The following is an 11329-nucleotide window of genomic DNA, read 5'->3' as shown; positions in this document are numbered from 1 at the left end:
ACACAAAACCAGCCAGTACAGGTAGAAACAGGGAGAGGATACTTAGGTTAAAAGACTATGGTTGGAAGGTTGGGTAGGTGTGTGTGTGGGGTCTGACCTAGTTTTCTTGATGTTATTCCCAATACTTTCTCGTTTGTAGTGATGCTTAAGGTGTTGGTGGGATGAAGCAGACACTGAGAGTGGAATGTAAGATACAGTGGCAGAAGACATTTTTAAAAAATATTTATTTCATGTATATGAGTATACCATTGAGCTCTTCAGACACCCCAGAAGAGGGCATCAGATCCCATTACAGATGGTTGTGAGCCACCATGTGGATGCTGGGAATTGAACTCAGGACCTCTGTAAGAGTAGTCGGTGCTCTTAACCGCTGAACCATTTCTGCAGCCTGGCAGAAGACATTTTTAAAAGGTTTCATATATAATATAATTTTTCTTTTTTACAGAGATTTAGTGAAAAAAACTGTACTTTTCCTTACATGGCACCAGAATTATGACATGGAATCATCTTAAAATTGTAAGTCACTACACTATGCTCTAGGATTCTTTATTTATTTTTTTAAATTTAATTAATTAATTAATTAATTTCCTATATTCTTTGTTTACATTCCAAATGATTTCCCCTTTCCAGGTTTCCCCCTCCACATAAGTCCCATAAACCCTCTTCTCTCCGCCCATTCCCCAATCAATCCACTCCCATTTCTCTGTCCTGGCACTCCCCTACAATGCTGGATCAAGCCTTTCCAGGACCAGGGCCCTCTCCTTCCTTCTTCTTGGGAATCATTTGATATGCTAATTGTGCCTTGGGTATTCAGAGCTTCTGGGCTAATTAATATCCACTTATCAGAGATTGCATTCCATGTGTATTCTTTTGTGATTGCGTTACCTCACTTAAGATGATACTTTCCAGTTCCAACCATTTGCATAAAATTTTCATGAATTCATTGTTTTTAAGTGCTGAGTAGTATTCCATTGTGTAAATATACCACATATTCTGTATCCATTTCTCCTTTGAGGGGCATCTGGGTTCTTTCCAGCTTCTGGCTATTATAAATAAGGCTGCTATGAACATAATGGAGCATGTGTCTTTATTGCATGCTGGGGAATCCTCTGGGTATGTGCCCAGGAGAGGTATAGCAGGGTCCTCTGTAAGTGTCATGTCCAGTTTTCTGAGGAACCACCAGACTGATTTCCAGAGTGGTTGTACCAGCTTGCAATCCCACCAGCAGTGAAGGAGTGTTCCTCTTTCTCCACATCCTCGCCAACACCTGCTGTCTCCTGAGTTTTTAATCTTAGCCATTCTGACTAGTGTAAGGTGAAATCTCAGGGTTGTTTTTGATTTGCATTTCCCTAATGATTAATGATGTTGAACATTTCTTAAGGTGCTTCTCAGCCATTCAAAATTCTTCTGGTGAAAATTCTTTGTTTAGCTCTGTACCCCATTTTTAATAGGGTTATTTGGTTCCCTGGGGTCTAACTTCTTGAGTTCTTTGTATATATTGGATATCAGCCCTCTGTCAGATGTAGGGTTGGTGAAGATTATTTCCCAATTTGTTGGTTGCCGTTTTGTCCTTTTGACTTACAGAAACTTTGTAATTTTATGAGGTCCCATTTGTCAGTTCTTGATCTTAGAGCATAAGCTATTGGTGTTCTGTTCAGGAACTTTTGCCCTGTACCCATGTCCTCAAGGGTTTTCTCCAGTTTCTTTTCTATTAGTTTCAGTGTGTCAGGTTTTGCATGGAGGTACTTGATCCACTTGGAGTTGATCTTAGTACATGGAGATAAGAACGGATCAATTCGCATTCTTTTGCATGATGACCTCCAGTTGAACCAGAACCATTTGGTGAAAAGGCTATCTTTTTTTCCCCCCACTGGATGATTTTAGCTCCTTTGTCGAAGATCAAGTGACCATAGGCGTGTGGGTTCATTTCTGGGTCTTCAATTCTATTCCATTGATCTACTTGCCTGCCGTTTTTAACACTGTTTAAAACTACCATGCAGTTTTTTAACACTATTGCTCTGTAGTACTGCTTGAGGTCCAGAATACTGATGCCCCCAGAAGATATTTTTCTGTTGAGAATAGTTTTAGCCATCCTGGGTTTTTTGTTATTCCAGATGAATTTGAGAATTTCTCCCTCTAACTCTATAAAAACTGAGTTGGGTTTTTATGGGGACTGGATTGACTCTGTATATTGCTTTTGGCAAGATGGCCATTTTTACTATATTAATCCTGCCAATCCATGAGCATGGAAGATTTTTCCATTTTCTGAGGTCTTCTTCAATTTCCTTCTTGAGAGACCTGAAGTTCTTGTCATATAGATCTTTCACTTGTTTGGTTAGAGTTACACCAAGATACTTTATATTGTTTGTGGCTATTTTGAAGGGTGTCATTTCCCTAATTTCTTTCTCAGCCTGCTTATCCTTTGAGTATAGGAAGGCTCCTGATTTACTTGAGTTGATTTTATAACCAGCCACTTTGCTGAAGTTGTTTATCAGCTATAGGAGTTCTCTGGTGGAGTTTTTGGGTCCCTTAAGTATACTATCATATCATCTGCAAATAGTGATAGTTTGACCTCTTCCTTTCCAATTTGTATCCCTTTGACCTCCTTATGTTGTCTAATTGCTCTAGCTAGAACTTCAAGTACTATATTGAAAAGATATGGAGAGGGCAGCCTTGTCTAGTCCCTGATTTTAGTGGGATTGCTTCAAGTTTCTCTCCATTTAGTTTGAAGTTGTCTACCTACCAGTTTGCTGTATATTGCTTTCACTATGTTTAGGTATGGGCCTTGAATTCCTGTTCTTTCCAAGACTTTTAGCATGAAAGGATGCTGAATTTTGTCAAAAACTTTTTCAGCATCTAATGAAATAACCATGAGGATTGCATTGATGGATTTTCTTATATTGAACCATCCCTGCATCCCTGGGATGAAGCCTACTTGATCATGATCATTTTGATGTGTTCTTGTATTCCGTGGGCAAGAATTTTATTGAGTATTTTTGCATCGATATTCATTAGGAAAATTGGTCTGAAGTTCTCTTTCTTGTTGGATCTTTGTGTGGTTTTGGTATCAGTGTAAATGTGGTTTCATAGAATGAGTTGGGTAGTATTCCTTCTGTTTCTATTTTGTGGAATAGTTTCAAGAGTATTGGTATTAAGTCTTCTTTGAAGGTCTGATAGAATTCTGCGCTAAAACCTTCTGGTCCTGTGCTTTTTTTGGTTGGAAGACTCTCAATGACCACTTCTATTTCTTTAGGGGTTATGGGACTGTTTAGATGACCTATTTGATCCTGATTTAATTTTGGTATTTGGTATCTGTCTAGGAAATTGTCCATTTACTCCAGATTCTCCATTTGTGTTGAGTATAGGTTTTTGTAGTTGGATCTGATGATTTTTTTAATTTCCTCAGTTTCTGTTCTTATATCTCCGTTTTCATTTCTGATTTTGTTAATTTGGATACTTTCTCTGTGCCCTCTGATTAGTCTGGCTAAGGGTTTATCTATCTTCTTCGTTTTCTCAAAAAACTAGCTCCTGGTTTTGTTGATTCTTTGTATGGTTCTCTTTGTTTCTACTTGATTGATTTCAGCCCTGAGTTTGATGCTTTCCTGCCTTCTACTCCTCCTGGGTGAATTGGCTTCTTTTTTGTTCCAGGGCTTTCAGGTGTGCTGTTAAGCTGCTAGTGTATGCTCTCTCCAGTTTCTTTTTGAAGGCACTTAGGGCTATGAGTTTTCCTCTTAGCACTGCTTTCATTGTGTCCCATAGATTTGGGTATGTTGTGTCTTCATTTTCATTAAATTCTAAAAAGTCTTTGATTTCTTTTTTTTTTAAGTCTTTGATTTCTTTCCTTATTTCTTCTTTGACAAAGGTATCATTGAGTAGAGTATTGTTCAGTTTCCACATGTATGTGGGTTTTCTGTTGTTTTTGTTGCTATTGAAGACCACTCTTACTCCATAGTGATCTGATAGAAGGCATGGGATTAGTTGGATCTATTTATATCTGTTGAGGTCTGTCTTGTGACCAAAATTATATGGTCGATTTCAGAGAAGGTACCATGAGGCTCTGAGAAAAAGGTATATTCTTTTGCTTTAGGATGAAATGTTCTCTATATATATCTGTTAAATCCAATTGGTCCAAAGCGTCAATTAGTTTCACCGTGTCCCTGTTTAGTTTCTGTTTTCCTGATCGGTCAATTGAGGAGAGTGGAGCATTGAAGTCACCCACAATTACTGTATTAGGTGCAATGTGTGCTTTGAGCTTTAGTAAAGTTTCTTTTACGAATGAGCGTGCCCTTGCATTTGGAACATAGGTGTTCAGGATTGAGAGTTCTTCTTTGTGGATTTTTCCTTTTTACCTGTAAGAAGTGTCCTTCTGTGTCCCTTTTGATGACTTTAGGTTGAAAGTCAATTTTATCTGATATTAGAATGGCTACTCCGGCTTGTCTCCTGAAACTATTTGCTTGTAAAATTGTTTTCCAGCCTTTTACTCTGAGGTAGTATTTGTCTTTGACACTGAGGTATGTTTCCTGTATGCAGCAAAATGTATTGTCCTGTTTATGTATCCATTCTATTAGTCTATGTCTTTTTATTGGGGAATTGAGTCTATTGACGTTAAGCGACATTAAGGAATAGTGATTATTACTTCCTGTTATTTTTGATGTTATTTTTATGTTTGAGTGGTTATCTTCTTTTTGGTTTGATGAAAGAAGGTTACTATCTTGCTATTTCCAGGGTGTAGTTTCCCTCCTTGTATTGGCGTTTTCCACCTTTGTAGTGCTGGGTTTGTGGAAAGATATTGTGTAAATTTGGTTTTATCATGGAATATCTTTGTTTGTCCATCTATGGCAACTGAGAGTTTTGCTTGGTATTGGCTGGCATTTGTGTTTTCTTAGAGTCTGTATGAGATCTGCCCAGGATCTTCTAGCTTCCATGGTCTCAGGTGAGAAGTCCGGTATAATTCTGATAGGTCTTCCTTTATATGTTACTTGGCCTTTTTCTCTTACTGCCGTTAATATTCTTTGTTTAGTTTGGGGTTTTGGTTATTATGTGATGGGAGGTATTTCTGTTCAAGTCCAGTCTGTTTGGAGTTCTGTAGGCTTCATGTATGTTCATGGGCATCTCTCTCTTTAGGTTAAGAAAGTTTTCTTCCATAATTTTGTTGGAGATATTTGCTGGCCCTCTAAGTTGTAAATCTTCACTCTCATCTGTATGTATAATCCTTAGGTTTAGTCTTCTCCTTATGTCCTGGATTTCCTGGATGTTTTGTGTTAAAAGCTTTTTGCATTTTGCATTTTCTTTGACTGTTGATTCAATGCTTTCTACGGTATCTTCAGCATCTGTGATTCTTTCTTCTATCTCTTGTATTCTGTTGTTGATATTTGCATCTATGGCCCCTGATTTCTTCTCAAGGTTTTCTATCTCCAAAGTTGTCTCCCTTTGTGATTTCTTAGTTGTTTCTACTTCTGTTTTTAGATCCTGGATGGCTTGGCTCAGTTCCTTCACTTGTTTGTTTGTGTTTTCCTGTAATTCTTTAAGAGATTTTTGTGTTTCCTCTTTCATAACTTCTGCCTGTTGAACCATGTTCTCCTGTATTTCTTTAAGTGATTTTTGCATTTCATCTTTATTGGCTTCTATCTGTTGACCCATATTCTCCTGAATTTATTTAAATGATTTTTGTGTTTCCCTTGTAAGGGATTCTAACTTTTGATCCATTTTCTCCTGTATTTCTTTAAGAGATTTATTTATGTCCTTCTTGTGTTCCTCTAACAGCATCATGACCAATGATTTTAAATCCAAATCTTGTTTCTCTGGTGTGTTGGGGTATCCAGGACTAGCTGTTGTCAGAGAATTGGGTTTGGATGCTGCCATATTGCTTGATTTCTGTTAGTAACGTTCCTACATTTGCCTTTTGCCACCTGGTTATCTCTGGTGTTGGTTGGTCCTGTTGTCACTGGCTGGTGCTTGAACCTCCTATAATCCTGTAAGGCTATTTCTGCTCCTATGGATGACTGGGTTTCCCTGGCACAGATTGCTGATGGGCTGCCCTACTCTTGGGTGCACTTGAAGCCCTGGTGTGCCTTGCCCCAAGCAATGTTATACTTGGGTTTGTCTCTATGTACCTGGAGCTGCCTGTCCTGTCCATCTGGGAGGGAAGATGGTGGTGGGGAGCCCCTCCAAGTGCCAATTACTTTGCAGGGCAAACGACCCACAACAGGCTGGCACACAGATGAACTGCAGAGCTGCCCAGGTCTTGGGCACAGGCAGAAGCCTGGTGTCTGTGTCCCAAGTGATGTTAAACTAGGGATATCTCTGTGTACCTGGAGCTGCCTATCCTGTCTGTCTGGGAGCGAAGATGGCGGCGGGGAGGCCCTCCGGATTCTTTTTTTAAAAACATTATTTATTTCATTTATATGAATACAGTGTCACTGTATTCAGACACCAGAAGAGGGTATCAGATCCCATTACAGATGGTTGTGAGCCACCATGTGGTTGCTGGGATTTGAACTCAGGACCTAAGGAAGAACAAGCAGTCAGTGCTCTTAACTGAGTCACCTCTTCAGCCCAATTCTTTCTTTCTTTTTTTTTTTTTTAAAGACAAGGTTTCTCTGTGTAGCCCTGGCTGTACTAGAATTTACTCTGTAGAGCAGGCTGGCCTCCAACTCAGAGATTTGCCTGCCTCTGCCTCCCAAGTGCTGGGTCACAGATATTTTTTGTTGTTGTTTTTAGTTTGTGTGTTTGTTTGAGACAGGGTTTCTCTGTGTAGCCCTGGCTATCCTGGAACTCACTCTGTAGACCAGGCTGGCCTCGAACTCAGAAATCTACCTGCCTCTGCTTCCCAGAGTGCTGGGATTACAGGCGTGCGCCACCACTGCCCGGCTCCAACTGCTGGGATAAGGGATGTACCCTAGGATTCTGAAGGATCTGGAAAACAGTGTTCTAGAATTAGTGATCAGACTGAAATTCACACCGCATACCCCTTATTTGAGAAACATGAACTGAATCTCAAATATTTGTATGAATGTGTGTGTATGTCTGTAAGACAGCTCAGTCAATTTCCTGTACATATATGCACTGATGAACTGCTTTGATACATTTCCCCAATAGATTTGGCTTTCTGTATGAGCCTTGACCTGGGTGACCTTTATGTTACTAGAAGCCATAAGGAAATGGTCTTGCCTTCTTAATTCACTCCATAACTTGCCCATGGTTATAAATAGATCCCTATATACAAATGACTTCAGCTCCTTTGATTCCTTTTACATAAATGACATTTTTTTTACCCATTGATCAGATTTATTATCAATTTCATTTGAAGACAATTTTCAATCTTTAATACGTCATATTCACATCTGAGATTATTTAAGCTTTCTCATGGAGAAAAAGAAATCCAGGCAGCAGATAGAGCAACAACACAAGCTTTCTTCTGCTCTTCCTCCGGCATTTCTACTATGTGGACTGAGTGACTGTAGCCAGGCTTTTCTTCATTTTTTTTCTTTGAAACAGAGTCTTACTATGCAGCCCTGGCTGGACTAGAACTCATTATGTAGACCAGCTGCTGCCTCCTAAGGTCTGGGACTAAAAGTGTGTTCTGCGGTGGTGGTGTCTGGCTACCCAGACTCTAAGTTAAGGGTTATGATCTTTGACCCACTGCTAAATCCACTTTGAGATTTGGTTGATATAGTCCTCTAGCTGTTCTGATTCATTACTGGGCAGCTGATGCACAGTTTCTTCTTTGTAAGATGCTATGGCTTCTTCATTAAAGAACTTGAAAAATCTCACATTGAATATTGTTTTGTAGTTTCTTCTCATTATAACCTCTTGTTTCAAGTTGTTTGTACAATATACCATTATCTGTTCTCAACACAAACACTGTATGAAACTGGCGTTCAGGAAAGAAGTCACAGCCATGGTAATCAACAATCACACTGCCGTCTTGCATCTGATGCTCAAACTCATTGACCACCCTATGAGACAGCCATACTCCTTGTCATAGCCTTGTCATAGCAAACTTTGTTTGCTTTGTGCTCGAGCCAGGGCCTCTCTATGCAGCCATAAATGACATTTAAAATGGCTTTCAAATGTCAGGAAAAAGGATGTTAGCATAGTATATTGTAACGTTCCCATAAATTTTATACCCAACTTCCCTCTTTTATTGTCATTTTACATTGATTGACATAGTGAATCTATTGTAATTAATGAAGCAAGTTGGTAAATTATTATTCAGTCCATATTTAGCTCAGATTTCCTTAGATTTTACCTAACATCTTTTTTGTGGGTTCAAGCAGTTCATCCAGACACCACATTTATATCTATTCATCACATCGCCTCAGAATTACCCCTGACTAGGGCAGCATCTTAGAGTGTTCTGGTTTCCAATGACCTTGACAGGTTTGAAGAGTGCTGGCCAGCTATTTTGTCTAATGTCTCTTTATTGGAATTTGCCTGACAGTTTTCTTGTGCTTATGGATTTTTTAAAGAACTACCAAAGAGCTAACTACCATGTTTATCATGTCATATCAAGTCACTGAGGCTTCTTCCTATTGTTATTGATCTTGATCCCTTTGCTGAAGAACACTGTCATGTTAATATTCATCATGAAGTTTTTATCTCCATCTTTTTTGTACTGTACTCTTGGAGAAAGTTCCTATGTGCAGCTCATATAATGTTCTGTTTTAATGAGGGTAGCATATCTATAGAATTTATTTAGAGCTCTTCTTAAAAGGAGGTTTGTCTTCCTGCCACTATTTATTTATATTTCTATATTGAATTATAACCCAATACTGTATTTTCTTATTTAAACCTTTCAGTTTTGGTCACTGAGTACTTCCTGAAGTCTACCCGTCAGGCCTATAATGCATACCATTATTTGAGCATTCCTTACTTTCTGATACCACACGATTCTCTAAGGTCACATTGTATATCTCTTGGTTCACTTCTCTTCCATTTTCTATATATTTTCATTAAAAGTCATCTGGATTTTAGCTGTGCTTGTTACTACTGGGGTACATTAAGTCTAGAAAGAGCTTTCAGCTGACAAAGAAACACACATATCTTTGACCCGTGTATGCACACAATTCTAAATCTTTTTTCTATACAAAATCATGCGTCTCTGTTAGGTTAATAATGAGATCTTACTGATACGTTAAGTCTAATCTGATGCCCAAAGAACCATTAGTAACCCACAGTGCTCATGCAACCCTGTGCCCTTACCTATTTATAATCTCTCACTGTAACAGCAAGGAACCTGGGTTCTACCATTTTTTATCTATCCACTAAATTATTTAATTCCTGTACACATTTACAGAAGTATCAGATTTATTAATCCATAGTCTTATGAGGAATAGCTTTATCAAATGAAGTCAAATACTATGGTATACTTTGTTTTTACCATTAACACCATAGAGTCCATTTATCTTCTAAAGTTACTTAAGTCAGCACCGGAATTTCTCTATTTTCAGTGAAGTTGTTTTATATAATGTGTGTGTATGGTGTGCAAAACTGTGTATGAGCATGTCCATTCCATTATCCATAATCCAATGGAGATGCCAGTGCTCTCTTCTGTAATTCCTTCCCTTATTTTTATGAGACAGGGTTTCTTACTCTACTTGGAAGGGCAACAGCCTACAAGTCCTGATAATCTTTCTGTCTTTGCCTTTTACAACACTGGGATTTCAGGAACATAGACAACCACATGCAGCTTTTGTTATTGGTTCTGGAGATTTGAACTCAGATCCTCATGCTTATATAGCGAGCACTCTTAGATTATGAGCTACCTCTCATGACTCTGCTTTATACTTTTGAATATAATTACATTGTTTTAAAATATTTCATTTCCATCCATAGGATCCTCTTTCAATGTCTTAATGTAATTGTAAAAGTTTTAGGATATGTGAAGCTTCTCTCTTGGTTCTATAAAATTCTATAAGTTTTAAAAAATGAATACTGTCATGCATTTATAATTATGTTTTCATATGATATAGTTCAGTTGCCTTAAAGAAAAACTCCCCTGTCCATCTATTCAATACTCTGAACCCATAGAAACTACTGAACTTTCATCACCACTATGGCTTTGATTTTTCCAAGGGGCATTTGGAATCATATTTGGAATCATAAACTGCCTAGAATGGCTTGTCTGGTATAGCGATTTGCTCAGAATCAGTCATGGATTCTTGTTCATGGGGTAGTTTTCTTTTCATTGGTTAAACCCCAGATTGTTTATCTTACCACCTAAGGGCAGCAGTTCTAAACCTTGATGACTGTAAGTACAGCCGCTATAAAATTCACATGTGGGTAGTCACTTTGACTTTATATGCCATTTTCCAAATTCATATTTCCCTCTAACTGTTGGAAAAATGAATTAATTAAATACGAAAATAGACCTCTGATAATGAAACCTCTATTTTGCAAATTAACATATTCCAATAATATAATGCCAATTAATTTAGAATATGTAGTCATAAAATAAATTTAAAACATAAAATATAATGAGGAAAAAAGAACACTCATAACCAGAGATGAGCACTATTATAAATTTGGTATTATCTGTACTTTTTATGTATTTTAATATACATATTTAAAAACATGATCATGTTAAAAGTAAAGCATTTTATTGTTTCTTTGAGATTATATTACAGACATATTTTTCTTTTATTTCCAAATTTCACTTTTATGAAAAGTGAAGTTAAAATGGCATATGCTTATTACAAAAGAATTCAGAAATATATAAAGATAAAAACTCCTTTCCATTCACAGGATAAAGGAATGATGGGCAGACATTACAATTTGTTAATATACAGATATGATTTTCTAACTCAGCAAATCGGTATTTCATTTATTCCTTTTATGTTTGTGAGCCTAGCCTTTAACGGCTGAGCCATCTCTCCAGCCCTCACCTTATTTATTCCTTTCTGTTAAAACTATTTCAATAGACAAATCATCTCAGTATCTTAATGTACAACATTTATTAATATTGACAAACAAATCTTGAGGTTGTCCCCAGCTTTTCCTTATCAACACCACTCTGGTTACTGACTGTGTGAATTAAACTTTGATCACTTTCTTTGATTACTTTGATTACTTTGATTACTCCTCATCAAAGGAGAATGGCTGAGCAGTAACATTCAAACATTTACAACATGGCTGCCATCAGTTTGCAAGCCAGAAAGGCAGTTTCTAATTAAAATCTCTGCCCCAAAAGACAACCTTTCTATTTCTTTCTCAACATTGTCTCACCTTCAACCTGTAACATTTAATATGGAAAAAGTACATGTTTGTTGTTTTACTCTGCATGTTTGGATGATAAATGAAGTTAATATTTTCCCATAAGCTCAATGAA

This window comes from Apodemus sylvaticus, chromosome X (genome assembly GCF_947179515.1).
Source record: "Apodemus sylvaticus chromosome X, mApoSyl1.1, whole genome shotgun sequence".
Taxonomy (NCBI): Eukaryota; Metazoa; Chordata; class Mammalia; order Rodentia; family Muridae; genus Apodemus; species Apodemus sylvaticus.
Note: the sequence above shows the minus strand (reverse complement) of the source record.